Raw genomic sequence first — 25,296 nt, 5'->3', positions numbered from 1 at the left:
GCAGAATATTCAGGGCTCATCTGAAAGCTGAATTTGAGGGTACAGGGCTCAGATACAGTACAATCTTGTTGTAGTAGCATGAAAAATCTCATACGTTCATATCAGTGCTTTGAAGTTCTACACCAATCTACAAAAGAAAAGAAGTTCATTCTGTTTCTTGGCATCATTTTTCTGTAGCCTCCTGGATCATCCAGCATGGTGCTTTATGAAGGAGAGGTGTCACATTTTGCTGAAGACCTGAAGAAATGGAAGGAGAGATACACATTGAAAGTAATCACACTGTGGAAAGTTTTGAAAGCAAAGAGGTAAACTGTTCATTTATTAAGCTCTGAGGCAAGCATGATGTTTAGCCCTGCTGATTTGTTGGGTTCTATTCTGAGATGCAAAACTAGTAAATGAGTATACTTTCTGAGCCACTGGGCACATTTGTAACCCCTGGAGCATATTATAGACAGATGTGTAAAATAAAATACTAATTTACACATTGACAAAATAGGAATTGAGGTGCTTTGCTAACTCATTCCACCAATCTGGGACATCAATGACATGACAAGAGTAGCATGTTGAAGAATGGAGATTGGTTTGTGGGCTGGTGGGGGACGGGGGGGGGGAAGAGAACAATAGAAATTTCATTTAGTGAGACTTGAAAGATATAATGTAATAATCCACTTTTCCTAGAGAGGCTATGGAGAAAATCAGTCTCATTTATTGACAGTGTCTTCTAATAGCTGATAATGATGCTAAACAAAAATACCTTTACTCATGGGAAATGCTTGCACAACCTGATGAGCCCTATTTTCACTTTCAAAGCATTAAGCAGAGTTGCATTCTTGCCCCATCATTGCCTAGCTTTTAAATTAATGGGATTGATCAGGAGAAAGTCTTAGAATATCGTATCAAAGATGCCCTCCATCATCATTTACTTTTAAGGAAAAAAATCTGTACCATACCCCCAAAAAGTTAATTCTATTACTTGATTTCATATTTAATGTATAATAAATGTTATACATACTTGTCTAATTTATTTTATTTTACACATACTATTATATTAATGTTTAATAAATGATCCTATCTTCCAGGAGGATCCTAGAATCCTACTAGAAGAGAAAATGCAGTTTTAAAAAAGTTAAGATAAATGGAAATTTTAAGTGAGGCTGGGGTGAATGAGCTATGTGGTTACTTAGAGCATTTATTTACCTCCTATTCTTTTTGAAATTTAAGTGTTGTTCACATTCTCTCATTCATTTTTAGGAGCCGCTTCTTAAGTCAAAGGTGCTTTTGTGTTTTGTTTTGTTTTGTTTTTTAAAAAGAAAATCTTTACTACTGTTTCTTAATTCTGGGCATTCCAGAAAAGAGTAAGTTCAAAGACTTGCATTTTCCCTGTTGGGAAAGTGCTAATTACAGGGGAAGAACATAACTCACTATCTGATAAACATTTCCCAGAACCTAATGGTAAGGTATAGCCCATCCCCCTTTATTTTTTATACTACTTAGCATTTTAAGTGATGTTCTCTTTCAAGTGTTGCATTGTCTTCATAAAAGGTTACACACATGGTTTAAAGGCCTGCATTTAATAAGCTTGCCTACCTTACACAATAAAGTGCTGTCCTATGATTGTCCTGAAATGTAATATAGTTTGAGTCATATCAGACTCAAAAGCCAGAGCAACAACTGAAGCTCAATAGAAGCAAAGAAAGTAATAGACAGAGACATAATCAAAGTCAAGTAAACACTAATATTCAAGAAAACAGACATTGAGGCACAATTCTGATGCCAGAGACAAATTACTCAGATTAGGGATGGTATGTATGCATATATTTATTACATTTATATAACTGACCATCTGATGCACATCACTTATACATTCTGAATCTGGGGAACTTTGAGTCCAGACTAAGGAATCTGAATGCTCATATAGGCTGGGTGGTGTCTAGAGCACTTAGAGTTGCAATGAAAACTAAGCATAGGTGGCACAAATGTTAAGGCAGGATTACCTGTCTACTGGGAATTTGTCTATAATTACATGTAAACCTGTTGGAATGACTAAAAACATAAACGTATGCATATATTTAAGGTTCCAGTGAAAAGGAGAATACCCAGGCTTTTGTTGTCCCTCCAAAGGAATTTCCAGTCTACCTGTGGCAGCCATTCCTTAGACATAATTATTACTGTTTTCCGGATTTAGAAGCTCAGAAGCAATTCAGCACCATGCTGAACGATTGCATCAGGCACTTAAACCATGGTGAGTATAGCAGACATAATCTGATAACTTTGCTATTGTTCTGCCTTTCAGAAAAAGATCTGTTTGACCATTGGTTGCAAACTAATCCATGTAGCAAAATGAAAATCTAACTTTCTCTTGCATTATCCCGATAAGTAATGACATGCTTAGAGTTGACCAACAACTTTTAAATGAGAGACATATGGCTTTGTGTTATATACATGCTTATCTCTTTAAGGATCAGCTAGTGGGTGAGGGGTGGAGAAACCAATTGTGTTGACAGGCGCAAAATCATCCTCTATATTGTGGGGAGAACCTGGCTGGTAATTCAGTCAGGCATGGAGAAAGCAAAAGCTGGGTTGGCAATCCTGTTACTTGTTTCCTTACACTGTCATTTTGTCTAGCTCCACCCCTTCCCACCTTGCCTCACCTTGTGGCAGCAGCACCAGAGCGACACGTGTTCTCCTGCCCCATTGCGACTGTGAGCAACCAGACGGTGGGATGGAGTGCGTGGCTCTTAACTAGGGCGTGTTTTGGGGTAGGGGTTATGTTAGGCACATGCTAAAAAAGCATGGTAGGGCTTATTTTCTGGGTTGTCTTATTTTCAGGGAAACATGGTAATTTCTTCTGGTACAAATTTGTGGTGTGGAAGATCACATTCACACTAAAACAATACAATGATACAAATTGTTACCACTATACAAAGATGGAGAAGAAAGTAACTACAGTACCTGAAGTGTTCTTTCAAGTTCATATAAGCTGGGTTCCCATGTTTTGCTCAATGGTTGTGTGCCATTTGTCTGTAGGGTCTAAGACATGGCTAAAAGAAAAAAAGAATCATCTTCATCATCATTTTGATCCTACCTTTTCACGTATAACACAAGATGGCAAACATGCCCAATATTCCTGCTTCTTATTTTTCCCACAACCACCTTTGAGGTGACTTGGACTGAGAAGGACCAGCCCAAAATCACCAGCACTTTTCATAATTTTAATAAGCCCTGTAGATTGGATAGATTGGATAAGCATAAGCATAGTCTTGCTAGAGCAGGATAAGAGCCATTCTAGTGCAACGTTTTGTTTCTTAGAGTGGTTAATGAAATACCTTTAGGGTGCTCTCAAGTAGAAGATGGAGAATTTACCTTTATCCCACTACCGTTCACCTAAAATTGGTATTTGGAATCAAACTGTCCCCAACGCAGAGATAAAATTGGGTCTGCAAACTTTCTAGTTTTTAAACTAACATTCCATGAATCTATCCAATCCCTTTTAAAGGCATTCAAGTTAGTGGCCATCGCCATGTTTTGTGGTAATCAATTCCACAGATTAATTATACACGGTGAGAAGTACTTTCTTTTTCTTGATCTCTTCAAGTTCAGGTAGTTTCCTTGGATGACTACTGGTCCTAAAGTTTTCAGACAATGTGAAAAATTTCTCCCTGTCTACTTCTACTCTATATATGATTTTATCCATTTTGATAAGGTTGTTTCTCAACTGATTTTTTTCTGCATTCCGTATGTAACAAACTACATCCCTCATACTATTTCCAGTTCCACTATGCATTTTTATTTCTCAAACTTTAACACAGAAGCTACTTTGTGGAACAGAATAGAATAACAGAACAACAGTTGGGAGGGACCTTGTGTTGTTTAAAATATAAATTATTGCAGCCTTTTTCTTGTTTTCTTCTTGTGACAACATAGGCTCACAAACATCTGACTGTGGTTTATCAAAATAACTGTGGTTTAATAGACAACATGAAACAACAACATTCAGGGAGCATACAGAATACAAGGCAGTGAGTTATATTCAAATGGTTCAAGTGAGTGCAGGGTTCCAACTGTCATTCTCCTCAGGTACAATTTCTCAAAGGTACATCACCCACTAAATACTCTGCTGACTCATTCTCTATACATCACCTCTGCTGTTCAGCTACTAAATTATAATTACCTTGACATGTGCTCCTAGTCTGGTAAAGAAACTTCCGAAACCAACCCACAAGCTCAGAGAACGAGCTTCGACCCACATTAAATTCTATTTATAACATATGTAGGTAGGATAGGCAGCACTTTATTCACAGAAGAAAGTAAGGTTTCATAAATAAAATTTATGAAATCTTTTCCCCCACAACATTGCTTTAACTGTGGTTTAATTGACAACATGAAACAACAACATTTAGGGAGCATACATCATACAAGGAGGTCAGTTATATTCAAATGTTTCAAGTGAAGTGCAAGGTTCCAACTGTCATTTTCCTCAGGTACAGTCTCTTAAAGGGACACCACCCCAAAATACTCTGCTTTGCCAGTCAGCTACTAAATTACAATTACCTTGACACCTTGGAGGAGGTCTTTTAATCCTCTGCTCAAGCAGGAAACCCTATACCATTTCAGACAAATTGTTGTCCAATCTCCAGTTGATCCCCTCTTCTTTGTAGCAGCCTCTTAGATAAAAGGAAAACTAATATCGTGTCCCCTCTAGTCCTTCTTCTGTTTAAACTACTAAAGCCTTCTCATTCAGGAACAGGTACAATTGGCACAGCAGATGGAGATGTGCAAAAGCCCTTTTCATTATAAACCACAACTGCCTCCTCTCTGAGCAAGAACTGCAAGTCCAATATTATTGGATTCCAGAAGATTTGTTGAAAAAAAATTACTAGGTTTGTTTAATCATGATTTATAAAGTCATAATGATTATACTCATGTACATTGAGAGGTTGATAAATTGATATAACCTAATTTGACTTCTCTTAGTTGATTCACAACGAATGACCATTCATCACTTCAACTTCAGTTTCAACTTCTATTCTTTTTTCTTTCGTTCAATGATATCCAATTCTCACAGACTTCCTAGACAAGTCCTATAGCTTTTTTGCTAGGTTTTCAGAAGTGGCTTGCCACTGCCTCTTCCTAGGGCTGAGAGAAAATGACTGGCCAAAGGTCATCCAGCTGCTTCATGCCCAAGATGGGACCAGCACTCACAGTCTCCCAGTTTCTAACTAAAGCCTTAAATACTACATCAAACTTGCTCTTCTACTTCTAGTACAGTACTTAATTTCTTTGATTGTTTCTTTGACTATTATAAGACAGGCTAAATGAATTATTTTCTATTTTTTGGTGAAAACACTTTTTTGGATAAATAATTCTGCAGCAGATCATTTTCTTTGGAAGCAAATCAAATCGTATTACAAATTTTTAGAACACTCTATATCTTGATATCTTCTGTATCTCTAACCTTGAAATTTAGAGGGAATTTTATCAACCCTCTGAAAAGTCTACCGGTTATTTTTGCAAATATCACTTATATACATATAGACTCTAATTGAAACAAGCATACATAAAACTGTGATTCACATATAGGTAATATGCAGGCTCTGAAGAGCATAGATAATTATTGCACTATTAATACATTAAATTCCTGCAATGGTGGCAAATATCTGTAGCTCAGGTGTAGGATGAGGATGGAGTTTCGTTCTGTTGTTTAAAATTATAAATTATAGCAGCCTTGTTCTTGTTTTCTTGTTGTGACTACACAGGATCGCAAACATCTGACCGGGGTTTATCAAAATAACTGTGGTTTAATATACAACATGAAACAACAACATTCAGGGAGCATACAGAATACAAGGCAGTGAATTATATTCAAATGGTTCAAGTGAGTGCAAGGTTCCAACTGTCATTCTCCTCAGGTACAATTTCTTAAAGGGACACCACCCCCTAAATACTCTGCTGACTCATTCTCTATACATCACCTCTGCTGTTCAGATACTAAATTATAATTACCTTGACATGTTCTCCTAATCTGGTAAAGAAACTTCTGAAACCAACCCACAAGCTCAGAGAATGAGCTTCGACCCACATTAAATTCTATTTATAACATATGTAGGTAGGATAGGCAGCACTTTATTCACAGAAGAAAGTAAGGTTTCATAAATAAAATTTATGAAATCTTTTCCCCCCACAACATTGCTTTTAACCATTGAAGCATACTGACCAATTATCAATCAAATATTATCTAAATATTATCATTTGACCCCAGATTAACCTATGACAAAGTCAACAAATATTCAATGAAACTAATACTATCGTAAACATAAGCATCTTAAAATCTCATCATTTAACCACACTTTGAATTTTACAATTTTCAATGTTGGAATATTGCTGGAACAGGGCAGTGGTTCAGCAGTTAAGACGCTAGGCTTGTCAATCGGAAAGCCAGCAACTAGGGTTCGAGACCCAAGAGCCTCATCCTATCCTCACCCCAGCTCCTGCCAACTAGCAGTTCAAAAGCATGCAAATACGAATAGAGAAATAGGCACCACTTCGGTGGGAAGAGAAACAGCACTCTGCAATGTCCAGAACCCTGGAAATGTCTTCAGACGCAGACAGCGCTGGCTCAATGGCCTTCAAACGGAGATGAACACTGCCCGCTATAGTTGGCAAGAGCTAGCGGAGTAAAATGTGTAGAGATCCTTAACCTTTTTTCAAATGTTGGAAACTGAATGACAGAATTCCCATCTTATTTGGTTTAAACTTAAAGCAGTGAGTTTTACCATTTGGAACAACAACAAAAAGTCAAGTTCTGCCTTTAAAAAGGGGGGATGTCATCACCAAACCAACTGCACTCTTTTGACAAACCTAGAAACCCACAATCTGTCCTACCGACAAAAAGCAGCATCTCTTGGTGAACCCGGAGAATTTTTGGAAGCTCGGAGAGTTCAAAGTCCCCAAGGGATGCCCTTGAAAAACGAAGCAATACCTAGCAACCAAAGCTCTTTCAAAGGGACTAAGCCACTGCATACGGTGCTACACGTTATCTATCACCCGTCAAAATACACCTCCTTTCACCTTCCGCCGACTAAAAACATTGTTTTGGTCCTAAAAAGACGGCGGCAACAAGCACCCCACTTGTGCTTCTCAGAAAAGAGCTGTCCCTGGGCCAAAAGCGACGAACACACAATGCAACCCTTCGCATTGAAGGTTCGAGACCCAAAAAGTCCCAGAAGGAAGTAGCTGGGCGCATCTGCACCCTGGCAAGAGTCCTGTGGGCAACCATCGTGTTTGCACAGGGACGGAGTGATTCTGACCACCTTAGGCCACGGGGAGGCGAAGGAAGCCACAGCAATGGCAAGCACAGGAGATAGGATACATGCGGCCACTGACACCGTGACTGCCCTTCGCTGAGGGTAGCCGACAGACTGGCTTTCTTTCGTAGCCTGAAAAGGAGCGACCAGGCAAGGCAGCCTCCAACCAGACGGGGAGGGGATGCCTGAAAGTGGGCGGGTAGAAAGGGGAGCGGGGGTGTTGTCCCATTTAGCACCCCAATAAGGACTTCTCCGCGGGGCCGAGATTTTCAGTCCCAAAGAGGAACCAGGCGAAGAAGGCCTTTTCAGCTACGAGAGCCTCCCTTTCCAGCCGCGTTCCATGCCGCTCAGCAGCAGAGCCAGAGCCCCGCCGCCTACTCCCCTTCTTACTGGCAAAGTCTCGCAAGCCGGCCCGCTCCCGCCAGTGGACCTGGTTCTCCTGCCCATTGTGGTCACCGTCCCTGTTGTATGCAATACGGTGTATGTGGAGCGGGCAGGGAAGGGCCTTGAAGTTCCACAGAAACTCTGCCTATTGGCCACACCCCTCTCGGCTTCATTGTCCATGAGTTCTGATTGGGGCTGCCAGTTGTTTTAGCTGTTGTTGTTTCACCGTTGTGTTCCCCCGCTTTAGGCACTTCGACAGTCCTTTGCCTTCCTGCTGTAGCCTGTACGTCTCCTACTGCTTCTTGCACAATCAGTTTCAAATTTCTGGGTGTGCAGCTAATGAGTGGGCTGACTTGGTCGCTCAATAGTGAGAAACTGGTGAAGTGGGCTCAGCAGCATCTGCATTTTCTATGTCGCATGAGAAAAGCACATCTTCCTTCCCCTGTCCTGACCACTTTCTACAGGGGGACGATCGAGAGCATCCTGTCATACAGCATCACAGTCTGGCTTGGAAGCATCACTGCTTCAGACAGGAAGGTGGTGCAGAGAGTGGTGAAAATGGCTGAAAAGATCCTTGGCAGTTCCCTCCCTCCCATCCTAGACATAGCACAGAAGTGTTACTTGAGCAGTGTCTGTAAGATTGTCTGGGACACTACGCATCCTCTTCATGACCTGTTTTCCTTGTTACCTTCTGGGAGGAGGCTTCGTGGTGTCCATAGCAGAACATCCAGATTCAGCCATAGTTTCAATCCATACAGCATTAACCTTGTGAACCCTCAAGCTTCTTCCTTCCGTTATATATTCAAGATGGACAGTATTTAATATTTATTTGCTACATATATGTAGAGATGTGGGTCTATACATGTTGTTTATAGTATGTTTAGATGTGCATCATGTATGTGTTATACTTTGTGAGCAGGCAACTAAATTCCATTTTTGATGTGTGCCGTTGTGCCCACAGTAAAAAAATGACAATAAAGGTTATCTTATCTATCTTATGTTATCTTATTTCACTTGGCTGGGTCCTACCATAACTGATACTTCTAAATCCTTTATGTTTTATTGTCTCCCATGTATATATATATATATATGTAGGTCTTTGGTTATTTGGGTTTTCTCCCACGTAAAATTGGAAGTATCTTGGTGACGTTTCAACGAAGTCCCATTCGTCATCTTCAGGCTGGTGTTTTCAGCTTCGTGCTTGTATGTATGTATGTATGTATGTATGTATGTATGTATTACATTTGGTACCTTCAGGTCAGCCTGCGCTCCTGGCAATCACCTGGACTAGTCCCTGCATTTTTTAAATAAGATTTTGGACACGGTTTGTCATTTGTAAACTGTTTTCTCACCCAAATTCAGGGAACAGGTCTTCAGTTCCGCACCCACTGGGGGTGCTTGATTTTTGAGGCAGCAGCCCCACGTAGTAGTCTGAACAGGAAATGACCAGGGCATAAATGACCTTGAGCTGAGAGCAAGGGGCGTAATTGATGCAGAACACAAAGTTGGATTGTATGACCTTTGAGGTTCTCTCCAGCCCTGGGATTCTCTGTGACTGTTCCCAAAAAACTGGGAGGACCTCTTGGTCTCCCCCCCACCCCCATGAGGCGGTAAAACTAAACTCCCCACCCTGCTCTCTAATCTCTCTCCCTTTGTAAATCCCATTTACCTGCCTGCCTTCCTGGAAAGAGGGAGACAAACACTTTAAGTCACCTGCCTTGACTCCAGACTGAAGAAGAAAGGAAGGGAAGCAGAGGACATCTCTCTGCATCATTCAGGGCCCAAAGCAGCAAAGGCACAAAGGTGCAGCAACCGACCAAGGCAGAAGAAAAGTTTGTGAGGCAGCCAAAGATCTTCCCAAAGAGCTTCCCAAAGATCTCCCAAAATTAGCCAAGTAGAATAGGAGCAGATATCCCATTGAGTACAAGCCTTGAAAAGGCTCCCTTCTACTCCCAGACCCCCAGGCTGAATGACACAGCCGTGATCCAGGCCCTTCCTGAAGACCAGAAGCCTGGGACTGGATGGGCAGGATGAGGGCAGCGACCGGATGTCCAGGAAATGGGTCCTTTTGGATTCTGACACAATCAGCACATCAGCAAATTAAGAGCCCTTAAGCTTTAGTATTCCTTTAAGTAAATTAAAGAAAAGCACAGCCTAAAAAGCATACATCTCAAGCAAGAGGATACCAAATCTCCCCTAAACTGCCATGAGCTCCTTAATAACGCAAACAAGAAGACCTGAAGGGCGACCAATGTTATTTTAAATTGCCCTGGCTGTGCAACAATTGAAGTAAGGATCTTTCAGATTAGAGGAACTGGAAGGCAAATACATTTAGAGTATTATTTGGTGTTCTGGTCATTGTATCTCAAAACATACATTCTAATTTTCAAAACAAAATGTAAATGAAACTTTACATGTAAACGAAACTTTTACACAGACAAAAATACCGGATTCATGGACTGAAGCTAATATTACTTTGATACCTAAAGAAGACACTGAATCTACACAAGTAAAAAATTATAGACCAATATTGCTACTAAATGTGGATTATAAAATCTTTGCTGCAATAATGGCAGAAAGAATGAAAAACTTTTTGACTGAATTTATCCATTCAGACTAAAATGGTTTGCTTCCTAAAAGGCAAATAAAAACAATTTGAGGATTATTTTAAACATTTTGGAATACTACGAGAATCATCCAGGGAGCCAGATGGTACTTATATTTCTCGATGTACAAAAAGCTTTTGACAGTCTAAATTGGCAATCTAAATTGGCAATTCAACAGCTTCAAGAAATGGATTTTGGTGAGAACTTTATTAAAGCAATTCAAGCAATTTATAAGAAACGAACTTTAAATGGATATTATACAGACGGTTTTGATATTAAAAAAAGGTACTAGACAGGGATGTCCACTGTCCCCTTTGTTATTTATTCTCACATTAGAGGTATTGGCTAGAAACATCAGATAAGACACGGAAATTAAGGGATTGGAGATCAAAGACCAGAAATATAAATTACAGGCTTTTGCGGATGATTTGGTTTTCATTCTAGAGGAGCCATTGGAAACAGCTCTTAAACTTTTACAGAAAATTGAGAAATTTGGAGAGGTGGCTGGATTGAAAATAAATAGGGAAAAGACTAAAGTATTAACAAAAAATCTAACAAACAGAAAACTCAACTTGCTAAAATGACAAATCCTTGAATAGTTAAAAAAGTGAAATATCTGGCATTTATCTAACTGCAAAATATACAACATTAAAAGAAGATAAGAGATTAATGAAAAGAAATTAATTAAAAGAAGATGAGAGATTAATGAAACAAATAAAAATAGACTTGGAAAAGTGGGAAAATCTTCAACTATCACTGTTAGGAAGAATAGCGACTGTTCAGATGAACATTTTACCCAAACTAATCTTTTTATTTCAAACAGTTCCTGCTAAACTGAGTAAGAAGTTTTTTGATGACTTAAATGCAACAATATTAACATTTATATGGCAAAGAAAGAAAGCAAGAAATAAATGTAAACTTTTACAAGAATCTAAAGATAGAGGGAGCTTTGGACTCCCGGATTGGAGATTTTATTATCAAGTAGCCATTTTGCTTTGGATTAAAGAGTGGATTTTATTGAGAAATAAAAGATTGCTTTACTTAGAAGGATACGACCTTCAATTAGGTTGGCATGCTTTCTTATGGTATGAGAAATCTAAAGCACATAAATACTTTCAAAACCATGCCATAAGGAATGTGCTATTTTCAGAATGGGAGAAAATCAGACATAAAATGTATATGAAAATACCTGAGTGGCTTTCAACAATGGAAGCATTCGCCTATCCAAACTTGATTAATTATGACAAACTGGTTAGTTATAAAGATATTTTGGATAAAGATGGGAAACTTAAAGACAGGCAAGGTAACAACAAGGTATAGATTTAACATGGTGGTCCTATTTGCAAATCCAAACAAGATATGAAAGAGATACAAAATCAATGAGGTTTTATAAAGAACAGACTCCACTGGATAAAATTCTGTTAAAAACAGATGAGAATTTGATTAAGAAACTTTATAAATTTCTGCTAAATTGGAAGATGGAAGAAGAACAAGTTAAAGAAACAATGATAGTATGGGCAAAGAACTGTGGATACTCAATTGAATTGGAAGACTGGCAAAAACTCTGGGACAAAAATATTAGGCTTACTAAGGCAGCAACATACAAAGAAAATTTATATAAGATGTTTTATAGATGGCATATGACACCAATTCGATTAGCGAAAATGTTTAAAAATGTATCGAATACTTGTTGGAAATGTAAACAACAGCCAGGTACTTACTATCATGTCTGGTGGACATGCCCTAATGCAAAGAAATATTGGCTTAAGATTCATAGATGGCTAGAAAAGATGATGAAAATACAGATAGAATTTAAACTGGAATTATTTTTGTTAGGAATATTAAAACCTAATTATGGTAAAGAGAATGATTATTTAATATTACATGTTTTAACAGCTGCTAGAATTGTTTTTGCCCAATTTTGGAACAATGAAAACCTACCATCTAATCAGACTATAATTACTAAAATCCTAGATTGTGCAGAAATGGATAGATTAACATTGGAGATCAAAGTGAAAGATGATTCAATTTACTGTATTTTAAAACTTGGGAAAAATTGTATCAATGGCTAGAGACACGTTAAAATCTAAAAAGACCTTAAACTATAGAATAAATGATAGGATTTCTATTAAGCTTTAGTGGTTTAGGGCTAACAACATTTTGATTTTTAGTGTTTAGTGTTTTGTTTTTTTAAATACGAAGGTGACGAATATGATTAGTGGAGATTTTATTAACGGTGATAATTATGGCTACTTGAGATTTTAACTATGTTTATCTACTTAGAGAAATTTGGTTTATCTATTAACTTTTAGTAATATGGTTATAGTTAATCTTATTTTATAATTATTTTTATAATTGTTGACTATGATATCAACTATGTTTATTCAACACTTAGACCCGGACGGTCGCTTATTTGTTAAAGCACAAACTTATTGTTGGAGGTTGTCCCCACTATGGTACTTATCTTTATCCTATTCCAAATCCCCTATCTCCTTCCCTCCCCTTCCTTATTGACCCCATTCCTTTCCTACCTATATAAAATCCAATAAAATGTTAAAAAAAAGAAAATGTAAAAACTATTACGCACTGTAACGTTAATCTTTATCTTTATTTTCTAGTTAACAACTTTTGACAATGGAATGCAGGAGAAGGTAGGTAGGAGAAAACACTTGAGTCCTATAGAAAGTTTAAATAGATACAGAGATGGATGATTAGGTGGATGGATGGATGGTGGTTTATATTTGTCCTCAGTTGCCATTATAGCTTTTTCTTCTGTGGTGTATTTTTGTAATACATTTTTAACTTACGTTATCTACCCAAGAAAGCCAGTTTGGTATCGTGGTTAGTGTATGAGGTTAGAAACCAGGTGTTCTCATCCCACTTCAGGTACAAGCCAGCTAGATGACCTTGGGCCAGTCACATTCAATCCTAGAAAGTTAGCAATGCCAAAGCACTGCTGAAAAACCCTGCCAAGAAAACTGCAGGGATTTGTCCAGCCAGGCCCTAAGAATTAAACACAGACAAATGGAAGGAAAGCAAAGAGAGACACCTGGAGTTTCTATTGCATGTAGGGCAGCCATGTAAGTTGGTTGAATCTGCAGATCTAGCTTAAGTCATTGTGAATATTGGTTTAATAGACCAAGTTACTAATCTCCAACTTGGATAAAGTTGTTTTTAGAAAAAAAAAAGATACTATCAGTTTTTTTTGTCTTTTTAAAAATAGAATATTTTGTCAATGTTTCAGGAAGAAAAAGTGAAATTTCCAAGACTGGAAAACAAATTTGAAGAGCTGAGGCGTCTGGAAGTATGTAATGTATAATTGTAGCCAGTATACTACATTAACAACGAAAATATAGTGCACCCAGAACTAGTTACAAATATTGCAGAACCACAGCAGTAGTTCACCCTTACAAGTAACCGCAGTGGCTTTGCAATATTCACCCTGGTTATTCCCTCCTTCCCTACCCCAGTCCGAGTCTCCCTAGGCACCAGCCCTTCAATACTCATCCTGCGAAGATCGAGATCCTTCACTTTCTTGGCTGCTCCAGGCCTTTGTTGCATTTGCAGAGAATGGAGGCCTAAGGTAACGCAATATCACACGAGTTCAGTGGGGCGAGATCTCACACTACTGATGTCTTGTGATCTCGTGGTACTTTAGGCCTATGTTCTCTGCAACAGAACAGAACTGAAGCCGGGAAACACTTCTGTGTGTCTCCAGAGGCTGGATTGGGGCTCCGGAGGCCTTTTCCAGGCCACTGGGGCCCAGATCTAAGGTTGTGGGAGGCTTTTATGCCCTCTCCCACTGCCTGATCTGGACTCCAAAAAGCTTTTGCAGGGCTCCGTGGCCCGGATCTAAGGCCAGGGGAAGCTTTTGCGCCTTTTCAATGGAAGTTTTAGGACAATGTAACTAAATATTATTAGCTAAATGTTACATGTAACACTCTTCAGTTATTGATCAAGTTTTCAAAGTAATATCCCCCTCCCACACCAACACTAAAAGATTGAAAATTTATGAATTATGGCTCATTATACATTTAATCCTACATAAACAAATCTAAAAGTAAGTCTTATGGAAGTGAGTGGGATTTTTCAAAAGGTATGTATAGGAAAGGACCTTTAACATCTCTCCCCCCACCACCCAAAAATATTGATATACGTTTGGAATAAGAGTTTCCTGACATCGAAGCAGTTCCCATTACTGATAACTAAGACTATTCATATGTAACGTTTTGATTTTTCTAGAGAGAAACCACCGAGGAACAACAGCTTGCCACTGATACACAGGAACCAGGTGGGGTCATCAAGCAGTAGAGATTTCAACAGAGGCTTCATGAGTCTCTGGCAAAGAACTGTGGATAGTACAATAGTAGAAAACACGCAAGAACCTCTTGAAAAGATGAAACGTCATCGGGACAGACATGAACTCAATAAACAATGGCTTAAAGCCTGTCTGCAGAACCTAAAAACTAAAACGACAAAAGAATCCAGGCGAAATGTATTGCAGTGGCTGCAAAAATGTTGTAAAAGCCTTAATGAAAAGTCGTACCAACCAGGACCTAGTGTCTCCCTGAGAACATGGCTTGTAAATTCCTGGATCAAGTTTGAGAAAGAACATCCTGAAGCATTCCTCGGGGATGTGGCTAATTGGCTGGAGATATCCCTAAAACACATGGAAGTAAGCAGGCCAAAAACATGTGCTTTGACACAAGAGGAATGCCTTGAAGCATCTGTTAAAGCCATTCAAAATCTATTGAATTCTGAAGCAAATCTCAAAGTAGCCTAAGAAGGCTTGAAAAATCATTAAACAAATCAACATTCTGAAGGATGCGTGGAGAGTATAATGGATTCCAGGATCTTTAGTAAGCCTCTCACTTCAGCAATCCTTCAAAAACCTGCAAGGGGTTCAGCAATCCTGCAGCATCTAAAGTATGTGGAAAAAGTAGCTTCAAATAGCCATAAATCACCTCCATGAAGAAGAGCCAGAAACATCCCATCTAAATTTGGAGGAGGGATTGGAAGCATCTAGACACAGCCTGCAGGAGGAAATACTTCAAAAGATGATAGGAAACAAAGATCCTGAAATATCCAGGAAAAAAATACATGTTTTCAAATGAATCCTTTCTCACAGAAAACAGGTATGTGAAGAGCCAATATAAATAATTATATTCAGGGTGGACTAAATATTCTGCTTTTTTCTCTTTCTATATCTTATACATTGAACCAAAAAGAAAATTGCTTTGCTTCTAGTACTGGGTAGCAGGTTTTCTTCAAGGGGGAACTGGAAAGGAAGAGGGCACAGCATACGTTTGCATGCAGTGAATTCCGTTTGCATGCAGTGAATTCCGGGGAAGGAAGGTGTCCCTGCAGGTTTTCCCCCACTAGTTGTGGCCGACTTTAAGTGACGTTGCTCATCTCCATTTGTTAAGGCAAAGAGCCGGTGTTTCCTGGAGGTGTTTCCGTGGTCATGTGTCCAGCTTGACAGCATGGTGCAACACAGAGGGTATGGTGATATACAGAACCAACCAGGACCTAGTATGTGCCTGACAACTTGGCTTGTAAATTCCTGGATCAAGTTTCAGAAGGAACATCCTGAAGCATTCCTGGGGGATGTGGATAATTGGCTGGAGATATCTGTAAATCATACGGAAGTTACAGTGCCAGAAACATATGATTTGACACCAGAGGAATGGTGAAAATACCTAGATTCCTGTGCAAAAAGTATCACTATGTACTTTAGGCTAGAGAAAATGAAAACATTTAGAAACAGGCTTCATTGTGAACCAGTACAAGAATCCATTGGAGTTGGATGGCTAAAAAATGTAACGAATTAACTAACAAGCTAATTGTTTCCAAGCCCCTTTCCTCTCTGGTGACTATTGAAAGCAGAATATTCAGGGCTCATCTGAAAGCTGAATTTGAGGGTACAGGGCTCAGATACAGTACAATCTTGTTGTAGTAACATGAAAAATCTCATACGTTCATATCAGTGCTCTGAAGTTCCACACTAATCTTTCCAAGATGCTAGACCCTTTCGCCCACTTTACAAAAGAAAAGAAGTTCATTCTGTTTTTTGGCATCATTTTTCCATAGCTGCCTGGATCATCCAGCATGGTGCTTTATGAAGGAGAGGTGTCACATTTTGCTGAAGACCTGAAGAAATGTAAAGAGAGATACACAGTAATTAAAAATAATTAAACCGTGGAAAGCTTTGAAAGCAAAGAGGTAAACTCTTCAGTTATTAAGTTCTGAGGCAAGTTAAGTTCTAAGCACTGCTTAGCACTGCTGATTTGTTGGGTTCTATTCTGAGATGCAAAACTAGTAAATGAGTATACTTTCTGAGCCACTGGGCACATTGTAACCCCTGGAGCATATTATAGGCAGATATGTAAAATAAAATACTAATTTACACATTGATAAAATGGGAATTGAGGTGTTTTGCTAACTCATTCCACCAATCTGGGACACCAATGACGTGACATGCTTAGCATGTTGAAGAATGGAGATTGGTTTGTGGGCTGGGGGGGGGATGTGGGGAGGGGAAAGAGAACAATAGAAATTTCATTTAGTGAGACTTGAAATATATAATCTAATAAATCACTTTTCCTAGAGAGGCTATGGAGAAAATCAGATTCATTTATTGATAGTGTCTTCTTACAGCTGATAATGTTAAACAAAAATACCTTTACTCAATGTCAGAATCCAATTATATTTCATCTTTAATTATCAAATATAGAAACTCCCAATTCTGCCTTCTCTGGATTCTGCCATAAGAGGGAGAGAAGGGGGAGAACAAAGGGGCTTTATGGCCCTCACTTCCTTCAGTACACTTCCAAGAGCTGAATGCTGAATGTGTGTTTATTGTAACATCAAAGCGTTAGCACTAGAGGACCTTATCATAACAAAGCAGGGTACTTGCCTTTCATGTAGTTACCTGAAGTCTCCATTCAGACGGAAGAAAGAAGAAAGGGGGTGGAATTGTGATATTTGAAACTATCACTGGAAGGGGGGTTGATTGGGTGGGACTACTGGGGAACCCCTTAAAACCTTGAATGGGAGAGCTTGAACCCCAAGTCCTGTCTAGCATGCCTGCAACCATTTTCTCTTAATAAAGGATTCCTGTTGGAAGAATTATTCCAAGAGTTCTGTCTTCTTAAGATGCAAAGTGGTGTGGGTCCTTACATTAGACAGGACTTGCAAAATTAATCCACCTGGAAGGAAGACCCTTGCCGGGGGATTTTGCAAAAATTTACCATGTCAGACAATGGAGCAAGAGAGGGGGAAAACTCCCTGGGAAGAGAGCCGCTGACCCAGTTGGAACCTTGCCAGATGTTGGGATCCGAGAGGCCAGATTCCTCAGGAGAAGAAGTGGTGGAGACACAGGACCACAAGCCTCGCTGGTCGATGGACATTGGAAAGAAAAGTGAGTGGAGAAAGGAATCAAGAAAGATGACCCTGAGATGGGGGACCAAGCAACCAGAATGGAAGCAGGAGATGGAGAAATCCCTGCACGCAAGTGAAGAGGGAGGAAGCTGGGCACCGTACTCAGACTGGATCCTAGAGAAAGCTATTGACCTGATGAAGAGAACTCTCAGCTCCCTAGGAGAGGAGAATACTGAGCCCTACGGCCGCCCCAGTTCCTGGAGCCACAAAGGGAGAGACACCGAGGGGGACGTGGAACCTGCAACCCCAGGGACATCTACTGATCCAGGAGCCCCACCCCCTACCGGACCACAGATGGCAATCTGGACGGAAGACACTACCACCCACAACAGAGGCACCGATCCATTCCAAGACGTCCACCGTTGGAGGTGAAATTCAAAGGGGAGCCAACACGCTTGGGGTTTTTCCTAACCCAAGTCCTCAGCTACATGGAGGAATATGGGCAGGACATTCCCAGCGACAAAGCCCGCATCCGGATCGTGCAATCTGCCCTGGATGGACCAGCTGCGGATTGGGTAGTGAACTTGCATGACTCCAATGCCCCAGAACTCAGTAACTTCAACCGTTTCATGTCCTCTTTGAGAAGACGATTTGAAGACCCCCTGGCTGATCGCAAAGTCCGTGAAAGAATAACAACGATGAGGCAAGGCAAACGCCCAGTGGCTGAGTATACACAAGAATTCCGGGCCATTGCCAGCAAACTGAATTGGCCAGAAGACATCCTCCTTGGCCATTTCAAAGATGGACTAAACTATGATCTATATGATGCTTGCCTGCCCCGAGGGGACCCACATCGACTTGAGGAATGGTACGTCTTGGCAGAGGAAGCAGAGATCGACATATTGAAGAGGCACCGCCGAGGAAAACAATGGAGCCGCCCCCCGCCTGAGCTGACACACCAACCGGTGAAATCATCGGATACAGCCAAGAAGCAAATGGGGTGTTTCAAGTGCGGAAGAGAAGGGCATCGAGCTGTAGAATGCCGCTCAAAGGCCCCCCAGCACAACCCAGACAGATCCCCAATCAACAAACCCGGAAAGTATTCAGCTAAGCCAAAAGAAACAGCCATGAGAATGATGGAAATTGCAGAAACCCCCACCTCTGCTCACCAAGGGGAAAGAACTCCAGCCTACACCACAGGGCCGGTGGATGCCTCAGATGACAGCTCGGAGGGCGAACCCCTGGTAAGTGGACGCATCACACCCATCTTCAAAACAGTGACTATATTAATCCCCCCCATGCCCGAAGCTGTGAAGGTGAAAGCCTTAATAGACTCTGGCTGCACCCGCTGCCTCATTAGCCCAACACTAGTGGGGAATCTGGGCATCCCATCCAGGAGACTGGAACAACCAATCTCATTTGGCCAGCTAGATGGATCCATAGCAGGGGGGGTGCCAGCTACCCTAGCCACTTTGCCAATACATCTCTCCCTGGGCAACCATGAAGAGGACTTAACGTTTGTGGTGACCCCAGGTATGGAATGCCCAATGATTCTAGGGATGGAATGGTTGAAAAAATGGAACCCCTGGGTAAATTGGAGGACGACAGAAATCAAATTCCCGAAGGGGGACCCTATGGACTTAAAACCCCAAGGGAGGCTACCAGAATCAAGAATAGAAAAAGCATCCATAGGAGAGGAAAAAAGATTAACAGAAATACCAGAGGAATATAGGGACCTTGCTGAAGTCTTCAGTGAGGAGAGGGCGAATGAGCTTCCCCCCCACCGACCCACAGACTGTACCATTGAATTCAAGCCTGGGGCAAAACTCCCGAAGCCCAGATTATACTCCATGAGCCCAAAGGAGAAGGAGGAAATGGAAAGATTTATAAAAAAAAACCTGGAGAGAGGTTTCATTGAGCCAGCCAAGCCTAAAGTGGCTGCCCCGGTCCTTTTTAGAGAGAAGAAGGATGGCTCTTTACGTTTATGCGTGGATTATAGGGCCCTGAATACAATCAGTGAAAGCAACCTATACCCGCTGCCCCTCATGAAAGACATGCTGTCACACCTATCGAAAGGGAAATTTTTTTCTAAACTAGACCTAAGGGAAGCTTACTATCGCGTGAGAATCAAGGAAGGGGACGAATGGAAGACTGCATTTAACTGCCCCATGGGGTGCTATCAATTCAAAGTCTTGCCATTTGGATTACAAGGGGGCCCTGCAGTCTTTATGCAATTAATCAATGACGTTCTAAGGGAGCACCTGTTTAAGGGGGTCCTTGTTTACTTGGACGACATTCTTATCTTTACCGAAACAAAAGAAGAACACGTCAAACTTGTCAGAGCGGTTTTAAAGAAGCTGCGAGCCGCTCACCTATATGCCAAACTCTCAAAATGCGAATTCCACCAGGAAAGGATAGACTACCTAGGCTATCGCATATCCCCACAGGGCATTGAAATGGACCCAGAGAAGGTCAAAGCAGTACTAGATTGGGCACCACCCCGCACAAGAAAGCAACTACAAAGTTTCCTGGGCTTTGCAAATTTTTACCGCCAATTCATCCCCTCATTTGCCCAGATAGCCTTGCCCCTCACTAACTTACTAAAAACGAAGGGAGCATCCTCAGTAAAACCTAGCCAGCCACTAACATGGACAATGGAGTGCCAAGCAGCGTTTGAGAGACTAAAGAGACTTTTTTCTGCCGAACCAGTACTAAGGCACCCAGACATGGACAAGCCCTTCATAATACAGGCAGATGCAAGTGATGTGGCAGTGGGGGCTGTGCTATTACAAGAAAATGATGATGCAGTATTGCAACCCTGTGCATATACATCCAAGAAACTCACGGAAACAGAACAGCGCTGGCCCGTATGGGAGAAGGAGGCTTATGGGATACGTTGGGCATTACTCACGTGGCGACAGTTCCTGGAAGGCAACAAAATCCCCTTCCAGGTGTGGACTGATCACAAAAATTTAGAAGCCCTGAAAACTTCCAGGAAACTCAATCCCAAACAAGCCCGCTGGTCCCAGCATTTTCACCAATTCCAATTTAAGCTCAAACATTTACCAGGAAGAAAGAACTTCCTGGCAGATGCACTATCTCGCATGCCCCAATATAACAGCGCACGAACCACAGACTCTAGACCAATAATGGCAGAGTCACAACTGGCAGCACCAGTAACCACAAGAACCCAAGCCAAAATAAAACCACAACTGGACAGCCAAACTGGGATTGAATTCAGAAAAAGTTTGGAAACAGATGAATGGTTCCAGAAAAACAAAAATGTGTGCACAATGAGAGACAGGTTGCCTTGGGTAGGGGAAAAGTTATATATACCAACAACTCAAAGACTAACTTTCATGCACCTTTGCCATGACACAAAATCAGCAGGGCATTTTGGATTTGTAAAAACTTTACACTTAATTAAACGGCAATTTTGGTGGCCATCAATAAAAAAGGACATAGAAAGTTATGTTGCCAGCTGCCCAACCTGTGCATCAGCAAAGAGGTTGCAAGGGAAATCGCCAGGGCTATTACAACCAGTGGCAAGTCCCTCAGCCCCCTGGAGGGAAATAGCCATGGATTTTATAGGGGAATTGCCAGAAAGCAATGGGAATACTGTTATCTGGACAGTCACGGACTTGTTTTCCAAACAGGTGCACTTTATCCCTTGCCAAAAGAGTCCCACTGCAAAGGCCTTAGCAAGACTTTTCATCCAGCACATTTACAGATTGCACGGGGCACCCCAACGCATCATCTCTGATAGGGGAGTGCATTTTACGTCTGCATTTTGGAAGGAATTTTTATCTCTCTTAGGGACCACTCAGGGACTGACATCTAGCCATCACCCTCAGACAGATGGACAAACGGAACGGTGCCATTCAGTACTTGAGCAATATTTGAGATGCTTTTTAAATTTCCAACAGAGTGATTGGACGGACTTACTTCCTTTTGCAGAAGTTGCCTACAATAATGCAGTCCACTCCAGCACAGGTTACACTCCTTTTCAAATAGCCACCGGTCAAAGTTTCAACCCCATGCCAGAATTAACCCCAAACGAACCAACGATCTCTTCGCTGAAAGAATGGATGGAGAAATTACAAAACACCTGGCCAATAGTCAGAAAAGCACTAGATGAAGCTAGGCAAGCATACAAAACACAAGCTGATAAAAAAAGTGTTGAGCCTACACCATTCATTATAGGAGAAATGGTGTACTTATCTACAAAATACCTAAAGTCCCTACAGCCCTGTAAAAAACTGGGACCAAAATATATAGGACCTTTTCCAATTAAAAGAATCATAAATCCAGTAACAGTAGAATTAGAATTACCCAAAAACCTCAGGCAAATACACCCAATTTTTCATTGCAGCTTGCGGAAAAGAGAGCATCAGTCACATCTACGGCCAAAAATCCCCCCACCACCACCTCCACTCATGGTGGAGGGTGAACAACACTTCGAAAGAAAGGAAATCCTTGATTCTAGGAGATATCATGGGGCAACTCAGTACCTAGTTGCCTGGAAACACCTACCTCCCTCACAAAATGAGTGGGTCCATAAATGTCATGTCAGAGCCCCGAAGCTATTGAAGAAGTTTCACACAGAGTATCCTAACAAGCCTGACTAAATTTTATACTTGTGTTTTCTTTCAGGTGGATCTCTCTTATTTATAAGAGGGGCCGGATGTCAGAATCCAATTATATTTCATCTTTAATTATCAAATATAGAAACTCCCAATTCTGCCTTCTCTGGATTCTGCCATAAGAGGGAGAGAAGGGGGAGAACAAAGGGGCTTTATGGCCCTCACTTCCTTCAGTACACTTCAAAGAGCTTAATGCTGAATGTGTGTTTATTGTAACCTCAAGCGTTAGCATACCAAAGAAGGGTATTTGCCTTTCATGTAGTTATCTGAAGTCTCCATCCAGACGGAAGAAAGAGGAAAGGGGGTGGAATTGTGATACTTGAAACTATCACTGGAAGGGGGGTTGATTGGGTGGGACTACTGGGGAACCCCTTAAAACCTTGAATGGGAGAGCTTGAACCCCAAGTCCTGTCTAGCATGCCTGCAACCATTTTTCTTAATAAAGGATTCCTGTTGGAAGAATTATTCCAAGAGTTCTGTCTTCTTAAGATGCAAAGTGGGGTGGGTCCTTACAGTTCTAAGCACTGCTTAGCACTGCTGATTTGTTGGGTTCTATTCTGAGATGCAAAACTAGTAAATGAGTATACTTTCTGAGCCACTGGGCACATTGTAACCCCTGGAGCATATTATAGGCAGATATGTAAAATAAAATACTAATTTACACATTGATAAAATGGGAATTGAGGTGCTTTGCTAACTCATTCCACCAATCTGGGACACCAATGATGTGACATGGTTAGCATGTTGAAGAATGGAGATTGGTTTGTGGGCTGGGGGGGGATGTGGGGAGGGGAAAGAGAACAATAGAAATTTCATTTAGTGAGACTTGAAATATATAATCTAATAAATCACTTTTCCTAGAGAGGCTATGGAGAAAATCAGACTCATTTATTGATAGTGTCTTCTTACAGCTGATAATGTTAAACAAAAATACCTTTACTCACGGGAAATGCTTGCACAACCTGATGAGCCCTATTTTCACTTTCAAAGCATTAAGCAGAGTTGCATTCTGGCCCCATCATTGCCTAGCTTTTAAATTAATGGGATTGATCAGGAGAAAGTCTTAGAATATTGTATCAGAGATGCCCTCCATCATCATTTACTTTTAAGAAAAAAATCTGTACCATACCCCAAAAAATTTAATTCTATTACTTGATTTCATATTTAATGTATATTAAATGTTATACATACTTGTCTAATTTATTTTGTTTTACACATACTATTATATTAATGTTTAATAAATGATCCTATCTTCCAGGAGGATCCTAGAATCCTATTGGAAGAGAAAATGCAGTTTTAAAAAAATTACTTAGAGCATTTATTTACCTCCTATTCTGGATTTTGAAATTTAAGTGTTGTTCACATTCTCTCATTCATTTTTAGGAGCCCCTTCATAAGTCAAAGGTGCTTTTGTGTTTTGTTTTGTTTTGTTTTTTTAAAAAGAAAATCTTTACTACTGTTTCTTAATTCTGGGCATTCCAGAAAGGAGTAAGTTCAAAGACTTGCATTTTCCCTGTTGGAGGCAAAGTGCTAATTACAGGGGAAGAATATAACTCACTATCTGATAGACATTTCCCAGAACCTAATGGTAAGGTATAGCCCATTCCCCTTTATTTTTTATACTGCTTAGCATTTTAACTTATGTTCTCTTTCAAGTGTTGCATTGTCTTTATAAAAAGGCATGCATTTAATAAGCTCATCTATCTTACACAATAAAATGCTATCCCTATGAGTGTCCTGAAATGTAATATAGTTTGAGTCATATCAGACTCAAAAGCCAGAGCAACAATTGAAGCTCAACAGAAGCAAATAAAGTAAGATAAGATAACCTTTATTGTCATTTTTTTAAAGTGGGCACAACAGCACACATCAAAAATGAAATAACAGACAGAGACATAATCAAAGTCAAGTAAACACTAATATTCAAGAAAACAGGCACTGAGGCACAATTCTGATGCCAGAGACAAATTCCTCAGATTAGGGATGGTATGTATGCATATATTTATTAAATTTATGTAACTGCCCATCTGAAGCACATAACTTATACATTCTGAATCTTAACTAGGGCATATTTTGGGGTAAAGGTTATGTTAGGCACATGTTAAAAAATCATGGTAGGGCTTATTTTCTGGGTTGTCTTCTTTTAGGGGAAACATGGTAATTTCTTCAGGTAAAATTTGTGGTGTGGAAGATCACATTCACACTAAAACAATACAATGATACAAATTGTTACCACTATACAAAGATGGAGAAGAAAGTAACTATAGTACCTAAAGTGTTCTTTCAAGTTCATATAAACTGAGTTCCCATGTTTTGCTCAATGATTGTGTGCTGTTTGTCTGTAGGGTCTGAGACAAGAATCATCATCATCATCATCATCATCATCATCACCATTTTGACCCTACCTTTTCATGTATAACTCAAGATGGCAAACATACCCAATATTCCTGCTTCTTATTTTTCCCACAACAACCCTTGAGGTGAGTTGGACTGAGAAAGACCAGCCCAAAATCACCAGCACTTTTCATAATTTTAATAAGCCCTGTAGATTGGATAGATTGGATAAACATAAGCATAGTCTTGCTAGAGAAGGATAAGATCCGTTCTAGTGCAACGTTTTGTATCTTGGAGTGGTTAATGAAACACCTCTAGGATGCTCCCACTACCGTTCACCTAAAATTGGTATTTGGAATCAAATTGTCCCCAACGCAGAGATAAAATTGGGTCTTCCAACTTTATAGTTTTTAAACTAACATTCCACGAATCTATCCAATCCCTTTTAAAGGCATTCAAGTTAGTGGCCATCGCCATGTTTTGTGGTAATCAACTCCATAGATTAATTATACACAGTGTGAAGTACTTTCTTTTTCTTGATCTCTTCAAGTTCAGGTAGTTTCCTTGGATGACTACTGGTCCTAAAGTTTTCAGACAATGTGAAAAATTTCTCCCTGTCTACTTCTACTCTATATATGATTTTAT

At 40.3% G+C, this 25,296-nt stretch overlaps 1 long non-coding RNA gene across 2 annotated transcripts in view; it reads left to right on the top strand.

Annotated features, from left to right (window-relative positions):
* Positions 1-24,797, top strand: part of LOC120314495 — a 29,661-nt gene extending 4,864 nt beyond the window's left edge. Inside the window, exons 5-11 of one of the 2 annotated variants that reach the window (XR_005558459.1) lie at positions 178-305; positions 2,075-2,242; positions 12,913-12,945; positions 13,539-13,598; positions 14,537-15,429; positions 16,385-16,516; positions 24,663-24,797. This is a non-coding gene — a long non-coding RNA (uncharacterized LOC120314495). Of the gene's footprint in view, positions 1-177; positions 306-2,074; positions 2,243-12,912; positions 12,946-13,538; positions 13,599-14,536; positions 15,430-15,720; positions 16,046-16,384; positions 16,517-24,662 lie in introns of those variants that run through there. The other variant, XR_005558460.1, reaches the window with a different exon arrangement.
* Positions 24,798-25,296: the final 499 nt, after the last annotated feature.

Source organism: Crotalus tigris, unplaced genomic scaffold (genome assembly GCF_016545835.1).
Source record: "Crotalus tigris isolate CLP2741 ecotype Arizona unplaced genomic scaffold, ASM1654583v1 scf7180000018938.1368258, whole genome shotgun sequence".
NCBI lineage: Eukaryota > Metazoa > Chordata > Lepidosauria > Squamata > Viperidae > Crotalus > Crotalus tigris.
This window is presented reverse-complemented; position numbering and strand designations above follow the sequence as displayed.